The 20,917-nt window shown below is 34.5% G+C and overlaps 1 pseudogene; it reads left to right on the forward strand.

Moving 5' to 3' along the window:
* The first annotated feature begins 13,762 nt into the window (after positions 1–13,762).
* LOC105091810 (ferritin light chain-like) lies at positions 13,763–20,304 on the forward strand (annotated as a pseudogene).
* Positions 20,305–20,917: the final 613 nt, after the last annotated feature.

The following is a 20,917-nucleotide window of genomic DNA, read 5'->3' on the forward strand; positions in this document are numbered from 1 at the left end:
AATGACTAAAACTCATAGTGTGCTCTGCCTCTTGGAATCAAATCCCGCAATGAACGTTCCTCATTTAGCTAATACACAAGTGTTATGATAAATACCTCAAACAGTTGCTTTCATAGTGGGCTTTGCCAGGTCTTGTCCTGGATATGCCTCTTACTTAGATGCTGAAGACACTTTTGCTTGGAGCACATTTCAGCCTTAGATGAGGGGAGCCTCTATCTATTCATAACATTGCTAGTCCCTTTTCTTTGCTCTTTCTGAAGCAATTCTTGCTCATAAAAATTAGGAAGTGTGATGTGTGTGTAAGTGTATGTCTCCTTTCCAGCCTCTTCCATCAAAAATGCCAGTCCTTACCTTCCCTTTCAAGGAAAATTCTTGTTTTCCTTAATTTTCTTGTGCATGCTTTGAGGTATATGTGACTTTATTTTCTTGTGGTCTTTATATCCTGTTTGAAGTTCATTTTCCAGATTGAGGATTCATACAAAAGAAGTATAGAATTTCTAGGGGCACTCATGAATGCACTTAGTGAAATTATGTAAGATATGTGTCACTGCTAAATCTGACTCACTGAGATTCAGTTAAAAGGTCAACTCTACCATTAAAGTTTCCCTAATTAGCCGAGTCCTCCTCAGAACTCCAATGGCAATTTATAACACTCTCACCTCATATACTTGGCCTTATATTACAGTTTTGTATGTACATGGCTTCATTTTTTTTAAGCACCTGGGAACAGCATGAAGAAAAAAAGAACATGGACTTTGGTTATCACACAAGCTCAAGTTGAAATTCCAGTCTCACTATTACTGACTGTGTGGCCTTAAAAGTTACCTTAATCTTGGCTCAATTACTTACATACTGTTTGACACTTAATTTCTCTATGTCCAAATCTTCTCATCTATAAAATGCAGAAAACAACAGTTTTTAGTTAATATACAAATATTGTGGTGAATAAATAAGATATCTCATGTTAAGTGTTTAGAACAGTTACTGGTACATGGTAAATGCATTAAAATATTAACTTTTATAATAATAAGGATTATGTTATATAATTATTCTTATTATCAAAATCTCCAAATTTGATTTTTAAAATATGTATAACCATACTTTCTTTTCAGGGATACTGTATGAGTTAAATGTAATATTTTATGAATAGAATGTCTAGAATATTTTCTGACAACTGATGTATATTTTGTAAATATAGTACTATTTTCTACCTCAAACACTAGTTAAAATCTAATTTTCTTCAAAACAGATAGAATGTTTTACTCATTTTTGAAAGTCTTAAATCTTTTTGTACATAATTGGATCTCAATAAACATTTGTTGAATTAAATTAAATCAAACTGAGTCAAATAGAATTGACCCGAATAGCATTCTACGAAATAAATTTTTGTTGGTGGGCCTAGTTTTTATCAGCAATCTTCAGTGGTTTATCATTTCTGATTTTGAGAATTTGCAGTTTCTGACAAATAGTACTAACATTTGCTATTCAATTTTATCTTTTGTTGTTGTTGGGGGAGGTAATTAGGTGTATTTATTTATTTACTTATTTATTTTAAGTGGAGGTACTGGGGATTGAACCCTGGACCTTGTGCGTACTAGGCATACACTCTGTCACTGAGCTGTACCCTCACCCCTGCTATTCTCTTTTAAATAATTTAAAGATTTCCCCTCTTTCTCCAGTCTTGTGGAGAAATCTGTTTTTTTTTTCTTAAACCTAAAGAAAATAATCTGCTGAAATTCATAGAGAATTTAAATGAGAAGTATTCTATATACTCAACATCAAAATCCAGAAATACCTAAAGGAAAAATGATAAGTTTGTGAAACTATCAAGTGAAGACATTTGATTTAACAAACAATTGTTGAATGCATATTATATTTACTTCAAGGATGGACATTATGGGCAACAAAGACATTTAAGAAATAATAATTTTATATTTTTAATAGGTAACAATATTTTAAGTGAAACAAGGCATGTAACTGAATGAAAAAATTGTTGATTCTTATGGTATTCATGAAACAAAGTACTTCATGAATCCTGAAAATAAGAATATTTCCAGCTGAAAGTGAGAAAAGACTAAATGTAGTATCTGAGCTGTCTTAAAGGAGGTATAAATGTATTGACAAGTCAAGATGGAGAGAAGAGTACCAGCAGACTTTCCAGAGTGAAGAGAGTCTTAGTGGGTTGAATTATGTCCTGAAAAAGACAGGTTCCAGTCTTACCCTCTGGTACCTATGAATTGACCTTATTTGGAAATAGGATTTTTGCAGTTGTAATCAAATTAAGTTGAAGTCATCCTCGATTAGGGTGGGCATGCTATCCGATGGTTGGTGTCCTTATAAAGAGAAGGAGATTTGGAGATGCTTGGATACACACGGCAAATAAAGCTTATTCCCTCTGACTGGCAGAGACTGGAGAGATGCAGCTATAATCCAAGGAACACCAAGGATTGCTTGCACCCACCAGAAGGAAAGAAGAGGCAGAGTCTTCCCTAGAGTCTTCAGAGGGAGCCTGACCCTGCTGACAGCTGGATTTCAGACTTCAAACTGTGAGGCAAGTTTCTATTGTTTTTAAACCCCCGAGTTGTGATTATCTGTTATAAAAAGCCCTAAGAAACTAATGCAGTGGTCAAAAAGATGTCTTCAACAGTTTACCTCTTCTGTTGGAGTGGACTTTAATGAAGATAATTTGAGCTTTAATCCTAATTTAAATCCTGAATATGCCATTTTTACTAGATGTGTAGCTGTGGGTAAATTAATTAACTTCTCCTAGCCTCAACTTCACTATAAAGAGGATATGATGATTCCCACCTTACAAGTTTTTTTTAATTTTCTTGTAGATCAATTGAGATAAAGTGTATATGTTATCTGATACACAGCAGATATTCAATCAAGATTAACAGTGATAGTGTAATTAGTGATGACTTTTATACAGGAGCTATTGCTGATTGCAATTACCAAGAGCACTGATGGTGGCGTGATAATTAATAAAATAGATAACCTCAGAGTTTAAATTATGCCTCGTTTAAATTTACTTAAGATTTTGAAGATCTAAGATGTACCTGTGACTTTTTAAAATTTTTGAAGAGTCAAGTTTTTTTTTGGAAAACAGGTAAGTTTTAGTTACTAGATACACCAGAATTTTTTTTTCTCTTTTTTCATAGTCACAAGCGATACAACTGACTGTAACTATCATGTTTGATTGGCATTGGTAGTAGTCAGACAATATGATTAAATTAACACATGTTATTTTGTAGCCGGTTGGCAATATGTTGGCATTATATTAAATAGTATTAGATATGGTACAAGAAATGGACACATTTCTGGGTACTGCATATAATTGTGTAACTTAAGGAGTCACATAGTCCCAGCTTTATTCACTTTTGATAAATAGAAGACAACAGTACCACGTGCTTTGACCATGCTTCTCAAAATAAGGTTTAGAAGGTAGGTACAGCACTGTGCCAGGTGACACCTGGCAACTCTAGCAGATAAACAGTATAGATGTTTTAAGGCATATTTTAGGGAGACTTCTAAAAGGAATTAAGTGTGTAATACCAAAGCAAGCACAACAATGAACAGAGTTAACAGTGCAGGTTCTAAAGCCAAAGAGCCTCAGCTCATTTTCTTTGGCCATTCATTAACTTTGTGAACTTGGGCAAGTTTCCTAACCTAGGTATGCCTCAGTTTTCCTCATCTATAAAGTGGGGAGAATCATTAGTATCAAAGTATTTAATATGAATATTAACTAAGCTAATACATGTAAGCCACTTAAAAGTACAGTGCCTGACACCAGAGTTGAATTTACCATGAAGCTGTAAACCTTAGTGTTGGGTTTGTTTCTTTGCCTTGCTCATTTCAAGCCTTGGGAGGCACACTTGCAATGTTTCACAAGCTCACATCTTTTTATAAATATGCAAAAATAAAACATTTATCTATAATCTCTTAAGACATATGTCTGTTTCCATTCTGATTCCCTTTTCATCAGCTTTCTTTCATGTCGAATGAATTGGAGTGGCCCTGGTATTTCAGAACCAGCTATGGGTAAGCTGAGTTGGGGAGTAAAGGTGTTGTAGAATAGCTTGCATGTATAGTTAAGGTACTACTGACTATCCTGGTGAAGGAATATATTCCAGGATTACTCCTTGCATACTGTGCTGATTTGTCCAGTGTCATAACATGATGGTACAGGACAAAAGGATGAACTTATACTGAAGCACCTGGTGGTGGAAGTGTGTGGGTAGTTGAGAAGAAACAAGGTTTGAATGTATGCAGCCAGAATCTAGTTTCTAGAAAATTCTTCCAAGTCTTGTAGCTTATACATGAAATAAAGTCCATAAAGATTTCCCCAAATTTGAGCAGCCCCCAAAAATTGACATCAATAATGTCATAAATAATGAGTTGTGATGCTAAAGAAGTTTTTCTAATGTATTATTAAAAAATAATAACCAATCAGTTATGCTAGAGGGACACTACATTATCTTTCTATTCTCTCTGTAGTAAGTGACAGTTTACGATTCTTGCCATAAAAAGGCAAATCAAAGGGTATGAAGACAAAAGAAAAGGAAAAGAAAGTAGTTCAGAGGTATGTTATGCATTTAATTAATAAAGATGTTTTATTTTTCCTGGATTTTATGATCCTTGTGATATTTGCAGTGATTTCTCATTCTAAGTAAATGTTCCCTTACATACTTAATTTTATATACGTAATTTTATATTCATTTTCTTAATGAGCCAACAAAATTTTATAAGCTTCAGAATCTACAAAACCTGGATAGGGTGTATATTAAGTATTACGTAATAAAACCACAGAGCCATTAAAACCTGTGTGTGAATATATATAAACATAAACACATACATACATATACATACAAATGTTTCAAGTGCCTAATTTTTAAATATAACTCTGAGAGTCCAAAGAAATTTACAGCTCACAGAGAGAGAGCAAACTCTACCATGGAATTCTGAGATTGTCTGTTTTATTGAAACCATTCAGCAAACATTTATTGAGCTCCCATTAAGTGTTGACTGGAATACAAATTGAACACTTCACTGCCTTCATCTTCAAGGAGCAGAATATCTAGAGAGAGAGAGAATTGCTGTAAGATAAATGAATGAAAATGATGGAAGGAAGAAAGGAAGGAAGGTGGAAGGAAGGTAGAAGGAAGGAAAGAAGAAAGAAGGGAAAGAAAGAAGCAGGGAGGGAGGGAGGAAATGTGGCAACATTTCTACTTCATTTTGTTTTCTTGAGACCTTGGATTTTGTTATATCTCTTATTATTTTCTGAGTATTAGTCATCCTCATGTCATCCCCAAGAGAAATTTGTTAACAATAGTAAGCAAATAACTAGAATGCAAAATATTTCCAGATATTACTAAGTCAAAAGAGGGTTTCAGCAATAATGTTTGACAAGCAAAACATGGTTTAGAAGAAAAATTTGAAAAGAGAAAAACGGACATAGGTGTTTTCCCCTTTAGGTAACTGATATTACCCTGGAAACTCAAAATCCAAATTTTATAAAACCCCTGAGAGCTATTTCTCAACATAATATAGAAAACCTCTTTATAAAATGAAGATTAAATTTAATTATTTTTGAAATAAGCTAAAAAATAGCCAACTGACAAAAGTAGGGAATCAGCCTGAAGATACGGAAGCAAAGATAGTAAGTTACACAAATCAATGGAAAAGCTTTGGTGAATTAACATAAGGAAGTAAAAAAGAAGAGCACAGGAATCAATTGTAACATCTTTACTGGGTCCCTCATCAGGTAATGAGTTAAATAAAATCTTTGATGTGTTCATTTTATATTTCCATGAAAGTCTTAATTTTATCATCTTAAAACCCATCCACCAAGATGCCCAGTGGCTTCACATGACAGAGACTGATAAAATGTGCTGCCAGATGACTGCATGTAATAGATGGCAAGCCCAGGCATACTTTTCCTTGAGCTCCCAGAGATGAATCATAAATATCAATAGAACTTTTCTATTTCTCTAGCTTTTCTCTGCTAATTTTTTGTTTAGTTTTTGGTGCGCAGAGGGCAGATAAATTATTATCAATTGGTGGCATCAATGATTGACAATTTGGTTTTATGGTTTGATCACTTAGTGATTTCTGAAAATAGATTAATAAATTATAGAGATTTATTCTCTGTTGGGTGAGAGCTCATGGAGAATCTGGTTGATTTGTCTTCCTTTATTTATTTTGAGCTCAAATAATTCAAGAATGTTGTGTCCACCAGAAAGGATAACAAACAACTCTTTGTATATGGATTTCTGAGGTGTGTTTTTATGCCTCCTGTATTTCTTTATCTTAAAATTGTAGATTTTACCTTATAAGCTTATTGTATGTCTTCATTTCTATGTGTTGGCAATTCAAAAGGCCTTTATATGTTGATCCATTACTATGAAATGTTTTTCTATTTCCAGAGAGTATTAATAATTAGATTATAAGTTACTTAAGAGAGCTCTGCTCTGATTTGTTTTAGAGGTAAATAAATGAATATATAAATTAAATATTCCTAAAATTTCTGGAGAATAAGAAAATTTAACTTTAAATATTTTAAATATGCTAGACAAAAAAAAGTCTTCTTACAGAAACTAACTCAGAAATGTTTTAAGATTCCAAGTTCATATACTTAAGGCCTAATAAATTATATGAAGTTGGTAAATTTAAGGTCAGTCTCCAGCAAGGTTCTTAATCCTGTTACCATCTAAGAATTTTTTCTATGCTTTATTGTCACTTTAACTAAATGGTTAACCAAGTACTGTTTCTCAGGTATTCATGATCCTCTTTTTAAATCAAGTGTCCAAATTTCTCCTAAAAACGTTTTTCAATTTACCTTTCAAAAATCAGGACTTAAATGCAGAAAAATAAGATAAAATTTTCAAGTTATTTTTATATCTAAAATTATCAGACTATATCAGAGGGTCCCTGGAAAATCACAACGATTTGTTCTTTTATCTCTTAAAAAGAGATGCTAAAAGTATCTAACTGGGTTTGTTTGATGAATTGCATAGGCAGATTTGTCATATCAGAAGACACTCAGCTTTCCTTAGGTTAAATTGATATTGGTAAAATGTTATTAATATAAATATTCCAGAAATTTCACAATTTAGGGGAAGTCTTTGGGTATTTGTTAATGCCTTTGCTTCCAATAATATATCTTACCTCAGGGAAAACATTGATCAAAACGCTTATGAAATAGATTTTTCAAGTTTCTCTGAATTTTTCAGTTTCTGTTGGTATTTTATGTAATAATATTAGTCAATAACAGCATAATGTTATCAGTCATAATTTCAATTATTACTTAAAATGTTTACGGACCACCACCTTCTTTAATTTGGATTTACTAGCTTCTAGGCCAGTGATTCTAAATGGGATTCATATCAAACTAACCAATGTATAAGTCTTACTCCAGGGTTTACTTGGTATTTTTCATGTACCAAGGATATGTATGTTATGTTTCAGGATCATTATATGTTGTATCAAGATTTTTTTCTTCTATAAAAAATTCCATCCATTTTTTAAATAATCAGATAAAACAATCACTGACTTCCTTAAAAACAAAAAAGATCAGTCTCCTACAATGAAGGACAGTCCTAAGACTTGTGGGAAAAGACTGTTCTAGGTACTTCACACTATTGACACTTCAAGGAAAAGAATGTTGGATACATGCTTCTGACCTGACATCGTTTAGACCAGTTTTAGATTGTACCAATAGACTAAGTCAGGATTTCCAGAATTCTTCATTCAAGAAGCAGATGGCTTCATAAAAATGCTAACCCAATATCCAACAGAACAAGAATTAATTACAGAGGACTGAATGAGCTGATGAGGAAATTTTAATGTGTTTTTTTAAGGGAGGGGAATATTATTAATATGGCTTTAGTGTTCTATTTCCTGGATATAATGAAGTGTTTTCTCTTTTTGAAGCTCTCTGAAACTCAGAACAATTGAATAAACTCTGGTTTTGTAAATTGAAAGGAATTATTTTAAATGATACCTAATTCTCACTTACCAAATTCAGAAACTCTTACTATTTCTCTTTACTTTTATGCCAGTATAGTTATTTGTATGGGTTTGATAAGAATGTCTTCCTTTTTACCAGAGTATAATAGAACAAGATGATTGTACAACCATGGCCTTATCTCAAGACTGTCATATTTGAGAACAATGCTCATTTAATCAGATATGACAAGCTGCTTTTGAGAAACAAAAGCTAACTTTATTATGGAGACAATGCCTACAAACCTCTCCCAGGAAAACTGCCAGATACCTGGTTTAGAGGGCCCTGTCTTAGAGGTAATAAGGAAGGTTACTTCCTGATAGATCAAAAACATTAGAAAATCTGAGGAACTGTGAGAAGAGAGAAAAATCTCACCAATTTAGAGCTACTGCAGGTGGATGTGGTGGAGAGAGTATCTGGGGCTTCATTTCATCACCTTGAGCTAGTAAATAACACAAGATTTTATAAGTCAAATCTGAGATAATTTATGAAAATTTCCAAGCAGAAGTTAACCCTTTGGTGTTTGTAATTGTTAATTATTGTATGGTTCTCGATTTGCAAGAGGTTTAAAAAAGTCTGTGTAGTAAATTAATACTCTTACTGCACCTGTGTAAATAATCAGGCCAAACTACTGAGACCAGCCTTGTTTTGTAAGTAAAAAAATCTTTCTTTGGGGTTTTCGTGATTACAAGGTAAGGGGAAACTGTCAGGGAAAACTGTGAGAGACTTTGAAAGGTACCAGAAAGATTACTAGATGTCTTCAATGGAAAATCATGTATTGTCTAGAGCACACCTTTTCCAGGTTTTCTGACTCTAAGGGATTTGCACTTTTCATCACTTTGATTTATTTTATGATTTTTTAAATTGTAGCATATCAGTGTGAATGATTCTTGACCATGGAAGGGCAAATTAACTGTGCTTGGTGGAATGAAATTGATTATTGCTCTGTGAATATTGACCAATTTTGCCAGTTTTGCAATTTTTTTTGAATGTTCAACAAGAGCCTATGTAAGGTGTCTGCTCTTTAGATTTTACTGCAAACTGGTTATAACATCTTACTGGTTCCCTCATTACTCAATGAATTATATAGAATTTTTGGCATATGTTTTTAAAAATATAAAATGTAACCTATGATAAGTAGAATATTTGAATAAGTAACAAGAGGAAAATTATACATACCACCACAGGTTCAAGATTACACATCTTAAATTTAAAAGGTAAAAAGTGTAATTCAGCCTTCATTTTAATCTCACAAACACGATGAAGAGAGAAGCCATTAAAGAAAAAAGCTTAGATTTTAAAGTTTTATGTCAGCATATTTTATATATCTTTATTTTCTATAACACTGGTTGTTCTATCTCTTAGAAATGATTTTTATGAGCACTGTTCAATCACATCGTTTCATTGATTTAAATTGGTTAAAAGGCACGACGGTTGCATTTCTGAAGCAGTGCAAAAGTTCTGTCACCTAAAAAATGGTATATCTGAAATGAGAAAAACTAAACTGTATATATTGAATAGTGCACTCTTGAAGATAGATTTCTAAAAAATGACCATTTTTATCAGCCCATAAAATTCATATCCCTGCTCTTGCTTATCAGTGTCATGAAAATAAGGAATCCAAGGTAAAGACCATTAATGGTCCTCAGGAAACATACGCTAACACCATTTATGTAAGTAGTATAAGAAATACTAGTTTTAAGGAATGGTGATAAATATTTAAGGCATAAAGAATTCAGTGTCAATTAAAACTGCCAAAGAAGATTCTCAATGAAAATTAACATATTAGAAGTTCTGTGCAAACTCTTACTATTAAAAATCATTTCTGTGAAGCTTTAACTAAAGTGAAGTTTTACAAACATTTGTGAGCATTTATACCCAGAATACCTATTAACAGCACGTAGAATAATGTTCCTCAGAACAATGGTTTACAGTATGCTGTACTATCATGAATTGTTTATTAGATTGTCAAAAAACTCCTGATAAATCCTATAAAAATAAAGTATTTTAATGATAGCAATTATAAATGCTTATAATAGAAAGAAGTATAAACAAGAACAAATGGAAATATAAATCACTCATAGAGGTAACCACTTTTTAACACTATGTGTCATTTTTGTATCGATGTAAGTTCATTTTTATAAAAAAAGGAATCATACTGCATGTTCTCTTCTATAACCTCCAATTTTTCATTAGACATATTACAAACATATTTTAGGCTGTTAAATATTTGAAAGCAATTTTAATTGCTTCATGATATTCCATTTATAAATGTACCATGATTTTTTAGACAAATCTTATCAATGGGCATTTAAATTGGTTTGATTTCCACTATCATAAATTCCATCATGGATACCCTTATGGCTCTATTTTGGGTACATCTATAATTACTTCTTTAGGATAAATTTCTAATCCAAACACAGTAGATCAAGGAATATGCAAACTTCTAGTGCCCTTGGTCTTTATAAATGTTTGTCTTCCAACTTCTGTTTGGTCCTCTAAGCTGCAGACCTGTAATACGTGTGTATTTTACTATCAGTTCTCTTTCCAGTTTTTGAAGATGTTGAAAATCATGACCCCTCTCTTCAAACCTTCGTATTATTATCAGCCAGATGACTTTAGATCCTTCTTTTGAGAAAAAAATAGAACACACACTTCTTTACTTAATTTGCATCATTGTCTGTCCTTTTCACCTTCTCTCAGATTAAATATGTCCTTGTTCCACATGTTGGGTTCCATTTTTTCACATTTCTCAGAAGACCTTCAGATTTACTTAATTACCTGTTCTCTCTTCTGCATCATCAACCTCCCCATCTCTGCTGCTTCCTTCACAAAATATTCCTCCAAACTAAAACAAAAAACCAAAAAAAAAAAAAAAGCAAAAAACAAAAACAAAACCCTTAACGCCATAGTCCACTTCAGCTATTGACTTATACTTGTACCTCTGCAAACTTCTTTGAAATGTTGTCTCTACTCACTGTCTTCATTTCCTCACCTCTGCTTAAGGCTCACTGCACAAATCTGACCTGCCTCCATCGCTCACACTGCTCTTGCCAAAGGTATGTTTTTACTACTAATTCTAATGAAACTTCTCATTTGGTCCTTATTTTATTTGCTCTCTCTGCAATATTTAGCTCTCTTGATCACTCGGTCTTTGAAACATTCACTTTCCTAGGTTTCACTAAAGCGTACTCCTCTAAATTTTCCTCCCACCTTTCTGACTCCCTGATCACTCTCACTTTGACAGCTTCCTTTACTCTACCAGTGCTTTAACATAAGCTATTTCTCAAGAACTGCACCAGGCTCTTTTCTCTTTATTTTATTTTATTTATTTTTTCTTTTGGTTTTTCTCTCCCATACAACAGACTCTGTTGAGGAAATATCATCCATGGTCATAAGTTTACCATCAGTCTCATGTTTACCCTGTCCTACAGTGCTAAGTATCTAATAATTTCCATGTACCAGCTATATCTTTAACCAAAGTTACTTAAACTGTCTCAATCTTAGTTTTCTCATCTGTAAATGGATGTAAAATGTAAAATGGAGATAAGAATTGTATATCTGCTATGGGTCACGCTATAAAGCATCAGTGAGATAATATAAGTATTTTAGTAGCGTACCTGGCCAAAAAAACAAGTGCTTAACAACTATCCTTTATTCCTAATCTCTAGTATATACAAAATAATTTTGGACAAAATTCTGTAATACTTAAGTAATTCATGGAAAAAAGTCCTTGGTTAATAACAAAATAAAAACCAAAATGTACACATTGATATGTACATAAAAGACTGTATTAATTAAGGTGGTACTAACTGCAATAACAGACGAATCTGAATTTTTCAGTGGCTTAACACAATAGAATTTAATTTTTACACTCACTTAAAATACAATAGGTGGGGCAGAGGCTTTACCCCACCCATTTATTCAAGGACACAGATGGATGCAGATCTGGTATGCACATAGTCTGCCTTCTAGGATTTTCACAGACAGTATTTTTGCCAAATGTTTCGCCACTGCTTATCTTGGGTCTCAATCTTTCCAGCCCCTGACACAAATTTTCTTGCCATTCGCTGACTTCCTACTAAGTCATGATATATCTTTTAGGGTCTTTCTTTCCTTTTTTTTTTTTTTTTTTTTTTAATTTCCTCTTTGATTTCTTTAGTCACCAATTGATTAAGTTTTTTTCTTTTTTTAATTTTAATTTAATTTAATTTTTATTACGTTTTTTCTTTTTAATATTAAAAATTTTTTTTTTTACTAATTGGTTGTTTAGTAGCACATTGTTTAGCTTCCACATGTTTGTGTTTTTGCAGTTTCTCTTATGGTTCATTTCTAGTCTCATCGTGTTGTGATCAGAGTCGATGCTGAGTATGATTTCAATTTTCTAAAATTTATTGAGACTTGTTTTATGGCCTAATATATGATCTACCTAGGAGAATGTGCACTTCATTCATGTGTTTCAGCTGCACTTAAAAAGAATGAGTATTTTGCTGCTTTGGGTTGAAATGTTCCATATATATTTATTAAGTCTATCTGGTCTAATGTGTCATTTAAGGCATGAGTTTCCCTAGTGATTTTCTGTCTGGATGATCTGTCCATTGATGTAAATGGAGTGTTAAAATCCCCTACTATTATTGTGTTACTTTCAATGTCTCCCTTTATGTTTGTTAACATTTGCTTTATGTACTTAGGTGCTCCTATGTTGGTGCATATGTATCTACAATTGTTATCTCTTCTTGTTGGATTGATCCCTTCATCATTATGTAATATCATTCTTTGTCTCTTGTTGCAGTTTTGTTTTAAAGTCTATTTGGTCAAAGTGTTGCTACCCCAGCTTTCTTTTTGTTTCTATTTGCATCGAATACCTTTTTCTCTCCCCATCACTTTCAGGCTTTGCTTTAGATCTGAAGTAAGTCTCTTACAAGCAGCATATATGTGGGTCTTTTAAAAAAAATCTGTTCACCAACTTAATGTCTTTTGCTTGGAGAATTTGGTCTATTTACATTTAAAGTAATTATGAATAGGTGTTTACTTATTGCCATTTTGTTCATCATTTTGTGTGGAGTTTTTTGGTAATTCTTTTTTGTTCCTTTCTCAAGTTCAAATGCATTTTAACAACCTTGTATTTTCACTCCCTTCCCCAATGTTTAATGCTTTTGACATAACATTTTACATCTTTTTGTTTCTTGTATCCCTTAAATATCTATTGTGGATATAGATGATTTTACTACTTTTGTCTTTTAACCTTCCTACTAGCTTTATACATTGTTGACCTATTACCTTTAAAGCATGTTTGCTCTTACCAGTGAGATTTTTTTCCTTTCATAATTTTCATATTTCTAGTTGTGGCCTTTTCTTTTTTACTTAGAAGTTTCTTTAATATTTCTTGTTGAGCTGGTTCAGTGATGCCAAATGCTTTTAGCATTTGCTCATCCGTAAAATGCTTTCTCTCTCCTTCAAGTTTGAATAATAACCTTGCTGGGTAGAGTATTCATGGTTGTAGGTTTTTTTCCCCCCCTTTCATCACTTTGAATGTATCATGTTACTCTCTTCGGGCCTGCAAACTTTCTCCTGAAAAATCATGGGGTTTGGCAGCCAACTTCCCTTTGGTCACCAGAGCTAGTTGCTCTAGGGGTACCCCCTGTTTGGGCTCTTCTGCTGTGGTGGGTTGTCTGTTGTGGGCACAGTGGTAGACAGAGATGGCCCCAGCCCATTTGGTTGCCATGTTCTGCCTTATGCAGTGGCGGCCAGCCCATGATGGGCAGTAAGCCCTCAGCACTAATAGGCTAGAGGGAGGACTCCAAAACGGTGCTTGCCAACACCAGTGTCCTTGTGCTAGAACAAGCTTCCCAAAATGGCTGCCATCAGCATCTGTGTTCCCAGGGGCAGTCCTAGTTGCTTCCTCCTTTTCCAATAGACTCTCCAAGATCAGAAAGTAGACCTGACCCAGGCTTCTTTCAATTTACTGCCTCTGTGTTGAGACTTGGAACATATGAGATTTTTCACATGCCCTTTAAGAGCAGAATCTCTGTTTCCTAGAGCTCTCTAGCTCTCCTGTATGCTAGCCCCTCTGCCCATCAAAACCAGATGTTCTGGGGTCTCATCTTCCTGGTGCAGGAAGCCTGATGTGGGCCTCAGACCCCCACTCTTTGGGGAGAACCTATGCAGTTGTAATATCCTTCCAGTTGTGAATCACCTCCCTGGGGGCATAGGTCTTGTCTGTATTGGATCTCTACCCCACCTATCCACCCAGCTGTGGTTTTATCTTTAGTTGTGAAAAATCTTTTCTGCTAGTCTTCAGGTCATTCTCTTAGTTGTTCTGTAAATAGTCCTAATTTTGGTGTGCCTATAGGTGGAAGTGAGTTCAGGCTCTTCCTCCTACATCATCTTGGCTACACACAGTAAAATTCATATTGATCACAGAAAATTTACAAAATACAGATATATAGGAAAGGAAAAGAAAATTACTTGTAATCACATAACCCTGAGATCTGTCATTAACATTTTGATGTATATCCTTCAAGCAGCTACTTTATAATTAATAGGTACTCTGCATTTAAATAATTTAGGAATAATAGTGTGTGTATATGTGTGTGAATATATATATAGTGTATATGTATATATATAGTGTGTGTGTGTGTGTATATATATATATATGTAGTATATCTGTGTGTGCATATATAAATAGTGCTTTCTATGGGCTAAGTATTTTTCTAAGCACTTCACTGAACAAATAGTAACTTTTTAATCTTCACAAGGACTTTCTGTTATTGCCCCTGTGTACAGATAAGTAAGCTGAGGTCCACTATATCCATATTCACATTGTTTTTCTAGCTGAGTAAAACGGTTTAAAAGTTACTAGTTTATAATACCAAGTGTTGGCCAGGGTGAAGGGAAAAGGGAACCCTCCTACACTGTTGGTGGGAATGAAAATTCGTGTAGCCACTCTGGAAAAAGTACAAAGTTTACTCAAAAAACTAAAAATAGAACTACCTTATGATCCAGCAACTCCTTTTCTGAATAGTTATTTACCCAAAGAAAACAAAAACACTAATTAGAAAAGATATGTACCCTTATGCTCACTGCAGCATTATTTATAATAGCTAAGATACGTAAACAACCTAAGTGTTCATTGATATATGAATGGATAAAGATGTGATTTATATATATATATAATGGAATATTACTCAGCCATAAAAAAGAATGAAATCTTGCCATTTGTGACAACATGAACAAATCTGGAGGGCATTATGCTAAGTGAAATAAGTCAGACAGAGAAAGACAAATACTGCATAATCTCACTTATATGTGGAATCTAAAATTAAAAAAAAAAACAAAACAGTAACAGATTCATAAATACAGGGAACAAACTGGTTGTTGTCAGAGGGGAGGAGGATGGGGGGTTAGATAATATAGGTAAAGAGGATTAAGAGATAAATACTTCCAGTTGTAAAATAAATAAGCCTCAGGGAAGTAATAAACAGCATAAGGAATGTGGTCAATAATACTGTAATAACTTTGAATGGTGATAGATGGTTACTAGACTTATTGTAGTAAACACTTTATAACATATTTAAATGTTGAATCAGTATGTTGTACACCTGAAAATAATTTAATACTGTACATCAGCTGTACATCAATTTTAAAAAGTTTTAGGAAAAAATTTTAAGTTATTAGTTTGAAACATTTGAACACATTGTTAAGCATATCTCACTTGTTTACATTTTAACAAAAACCTTTCACTGTCATACTCATAGGTTTGAGTAAATGATGAAAGAACAGGAGAAAGCCTGACAAATCTTTAATCACTGCTTTTTACACACACACACACACACACACACACACACACACACATTTCTTCCATCTCTGCATAGAGCCAGTCCAGAGGTCAGTATTTCTCAGAAGTTACTCTGGGTTCCAGCTACTGGAGAAGCGTATAGATCTAGGTTGACATCTCATGTGCTATAATCAGGATGAAGGGGGCTGTTCTGAGGTATCTACTGACTCCTTTCTCCAACAACTTAGGTCACATCTCCCTACACTTTATGAGATCTGGAAAACACATGTCCTTATTAAGTTCAGGGAATAACAGAGGAGCCAGAGGTGATCTAAAACCTAAAATATAGCATATTGGGAACTTTGGTATTCCTCTCCACTGCCAGAGTCAAGAATCAGTGGAATGTCAAATCAAGCAGCATTTAATAATAACTGTGGTATCTCTGCATTGAGGGAAAGTTGCCGAATACGCTTACTATGTTGTATTCTCTTCCTTAAGATAAAACATTCAATATACATGATATATGTAACTCTTGGTGATTATATCTTTGCCACTTTGATTCCTGGGTGATGCAAGAAAAATTTCACTTTTTGTTACATGTAAACCTAAAGAAATATATAGGATACATTGAATAAATGATCTCCCAAATATGCTATAATAATGGCATAAAACATTACTATAATACACTATGTATTGTGTATGCAAGTATATGCTACTATAGTTTGATCAGTATGGATGTCCTTTCAAATTTAATCTTCATGAAATATCAACTTGGCTGTCTTGTACATGTACACCACTGTATCCCTTAGTGTGGCTTGAGGCCAGGCACATACATGTATTCATTCATTTAATAAATATATGCGACTACATATTATTAACAGGGAAATAAGTTACAGAGAGGCTAAGTAACTTGCCCAAGTTCACTTAACTAGCATACATTGGTTTGAATTCAAGATTATTCCTAAAACAGTCCACCATGACTGCTAAGGAAAAAAGGTCACAGTGACAGTACTCTGGAACTCACACCAATATGCGGGTCTACCCCAGATGTGTGCCACTAGGAAACATTTTCAGTCACAGATTTTGAATCACTGTCAAGATCCATATCTCTGTCTGCTTATATTACAGGTATGTTTGTCTCCAGGGTAGATTGTGACTCCGTAAAGAATGGACTTAATGTCTTATTCATATGTATTATATTGAGCTAGTATAGTGCCTTGTACTCAGTAGAGTTCTGATGAATTGAATTACAGGTACACAATATGTTAGTGGCACAACTAATTTATAGAAATGAATATCCTTTTTATTGGACAAGGCAGAATATAAATATATACTTATAAACATATGTATGTACATGCACACAGAATGATGTAATCTACAATCAACATAGCATCAAACTCCAAACCAAACTAGAGGGCTATGAAGTGAGGTTTCTTTCTAACTTTCTACAGAGATAAAAGAATTTAAAACCAAGCTAGATTTTCCAACAACAGAAGGAATACTTGGCACTGTGTTCAGCGGTCCTGCGGATCTGTCTCTTGCTTCAACAGTGTTTGGACCGAACAGACCCAGGGATGCCCCTTGCTCCAGCCTCCAACCACCCTTCAGCCTTTTTTCCAGTCACAACCTTTGGAACCAGCCACTCTGCTATCCTCAGCCTCTGGGACCAGACTTTTTTTTTTTTTGAGCTTAACTCCTTATTACTGATCAATCATGAGCACCCAGATTTCGTCAGAATTATTCCACCGAAGTGGAGGCTGCCTTCAACCGCCTGGTCAGCATGCATCTGTGGGCTTCCTACAGCTACCTCTCTCTGGGCTTCTATTTCGACTGCGAGGATGTGGCTCTGGAGGGTGTGGGCCACTTTTTCCACGAATTGGCTGAGGAGAAGCAAGAAGGCGATGACTGGCTCTTGAAATTGCAAAACCAGCACAGTGGCTGCACCCTCTTCCAGGACGTGCAGAAGCCACCTCATGACGAGTGGGATAAGACCCAGGACGCTACGGAAGCAACTGTGCTCCGAGAGAAGAACCTGAACCAGGCCCTTTTGGATCTGTGTGCCCTGGGTTCTGCCTGTGCAGACCCCCACCTCTGTGACTTCTGGGAGAGCCATTTCCTAGATGAGGAGGTGACACTCATCAAGAAGATAGGCGACCTCCTGACTAACCTCTGCAGGCTGTCTGGTCCCCAGGCTGGGCTGGGTGACTACCTCTTGGAAAGGCTCACCCTCAAGCACGACTATGAGCCTCTGCAACCCAGCAGCCTTTGATGTCAGGGCTTCTGCCTGACGCCTCTCTCTGCAGTCACCAGGCAGCTTTTTAACCATCCTGGAGCCCTCTCCCAAGCCATGGACCAAATGGAAACAATAAAGCTTTTAGCAGGAGAATAAAAAGGGAATACTTGACATGGGTTGAGGCTGGCAGTGTTGGGCATGAATCTCAAACTAGGCATAGATGCTAAGTTGTAAAAGACACCTTGAAAGACAAATAGTAGAGGAAAAGTCAACCAACTAAAATATGGGACAGATAACAGAAACGGCCTAGATAAGTGGTTAGCATTAATGTGAATAGACACCAGCACCTCCTATTGGACTCTTAATTCTATTAATATGCATGTATGTGCGTATATACACGTGTGTACACACAGGTATGTGTGCATACGTATATATAGCAACAGACAGATGGACAGAGAGGCTCCCATTCAGAATAGGGTCTACCTGGCCAAGGATAATAAGACTACCTATGTAGATCTGGCCTTTACAAGCAGGGCTTCCATCTGGGAAGAAGAGAGACTGTAGAAAAAATTTGTCATAAAGAAATGCTCCATTCCCAGAGGAAATGAAATATGAAGACATGTCGAGCACAAAAGAATAAAGCAGCCATCCCAGCGACACTGAGTTGGATACAGAGCAAGAACTTGTTCAGTGAATCAAGACAGAAATCATTAACTTAAACTGAAGAAAACAGGGCAGAACCAGACTTGCAGCAAAACTGATGAAGTGTTAAAATTGCCTACCTCTCCTTTCTCTTTCAGTCTCTTTCTCGTCTTTTCCTCTTTTTCTTCCTTATCTTCAACAGGAAAGGGAGGGATCTTACAAATTAAGGTCACACATAACAAAACTGTAACATCATTTGAACAATGACAACAGACAAGTAATGATGAGAACCATAATCATCCCAGACAACGAAGTCTAGGGGAACTATTGCTATTGTGCACAAAACCAAATGCTTATCTTTCTGGCATTCAAAGCAAAAGGGGAACATAATAGGATACATAGCCCTCAATAGCTAATAAGTAGAAAACCAAATTATCAGAAAAGAGATATTTCCCTGGCTCTGAAATCTGAGAAGAAACATTGCACAGATCTACATTGAAACTTTTTAAAGCCACATAGACAATATGGTAATAAGGTCTTTCAGGAGAACAACAAAAAAAAAGAAAAGATATAAAGAAACTTTGGATGAATGATGAATTCATAGAAATAAGGAAGAAAAAATCAGCAATAGAAGCAAAGATGGGACATCTAAGACTAAAGGAGACAGGCAGAAATACATAATCACAAAAGATAAAGAAGCACAAAGAAGATAAAAGTGGTAGAATCATTTTCACAATTGAACTGGACAAGAAAAAATATAGATTTTAAAATGATGTAAAATACTATGAACCAATATTTGTCACTGTAAATGTCTACATCTTCCCTAGAAATATATTCATCATTTTCATATAGGTCTCTCTGGCAAAAGTCATTATGTTTCAGAATTATTATTTTAATGTATTGGTTACTAAATTAAAATTTCAACTATTTTATAAAAGTTCATTATGTTATCTCTTAATATCTTGCTTAAAAAGATTGCTCTGTTCCAAAATGCCACAGTACTTTGTAGAGTTGATCTTTTGCAAATGTAAGAGAAGGAACAGGAATTAGTTTTGGAATTATTCAGGCTTAGGTTTGAATTGAGCTCTTCAACTTACTGCCTGTCTGACCTTGAGCAAGTTAGCCAGTCCTTGGCCTTTTTAATTTAGAATATGAAGTAAATAACTCCTGTATCTCTGAGTTGTTTTTATTATTAAATGAGATCATGTATATAATGTTCTCCACAAACTTCTAGGCAAGTATTAGATCAATATTACTGCTGTGCTTTGATGGGCTTGGAACTCCATATCTTAACTAGGCAAATGAACACATTTGTGTCGGGTAGTAAAAAAGAAACCTTCGAAGGAAAGAATTTCCTAAATATTTATATGGTAAAAATAACCTTAAGAAATAACCCTGTGTCTGTAGTTTTTAAATTGCTTCCTATTCAACAGTTCATTCATTAAATATCTATTCCATATGAAACGCATCATGCTGGGTAATATATGCGCTAAAATAAATTTTACCTGCTTCCTCAGCAGTCTAATGGTGGACAGACATGTGTAACTAAATTTTGAGGATTAGCCAAGTTCTGAGGAAAACACATGAGGCTGTGGAATGTAGAACAAATGGAAAAGTTTCTAGTCATTCTAGAAAGGGTAAAGAAATAATGATGTTTCCTAATTTTCTGTACGTTAAAATATTCTACATGTTAATAAATGTATGCAGCACTGTAATGATTTTTGCATCTCATGAAATGATATTTCTTCTCAAAAGGGTTTCAGTGATTTTTATCCCAAGAAATTTATAAGTACCAGGATTCTTCAGTACAAAATAAGCAATATTTATACCCCTGCAAGTTTAACTTCAGTTTTCCCAAATCAAATTGGAGGTCTGATCTCTCCTTTTCTAATAAAATACAAATCAAATTTAGTCATTCTTTTACCCTTGCTCCACCACCTGAGACCCACCAGTTTCATACAGTTTTTGTTTTTCCTTTTTTCATTAAAACAAATCTCTGTAATACGGCAACCACACTACTTTCGTTCTGTAAAATTATTTTAAGTTTTTTTTCATGATTTATTTTGTTACTTAGGAGATATTTCAAGATTATGGTTTAGCTCAAGGTACCAGCAAATTTTTTTTTGTAATTATTTAAGGAAGTTTTTTTTAATTTCAAAAAATGTTTCTCATAATATTTGTAATAATTCCCTGACAGAATAAGAACTCCCCAGTGCACCAAGGTGGGCTACAGAAAAGTAATTCCTCCGGCTCACCTACC

The sequence above is a fragment of the Camelus dromedarius genome, chromosome 1 (assembly GCF_036321535.1).
Source record: "Camelus dromedarius isolate mCamDro1 chromosome 1, mCamDro1.pat, whole genome shotgun sequence".
NCBI classification, from domain to species: Eukaryota; Metazoa; Chordata; class Mammalia; order Artiodactyla; family Camelidae; genus Camelus; species Camelus dromedarius.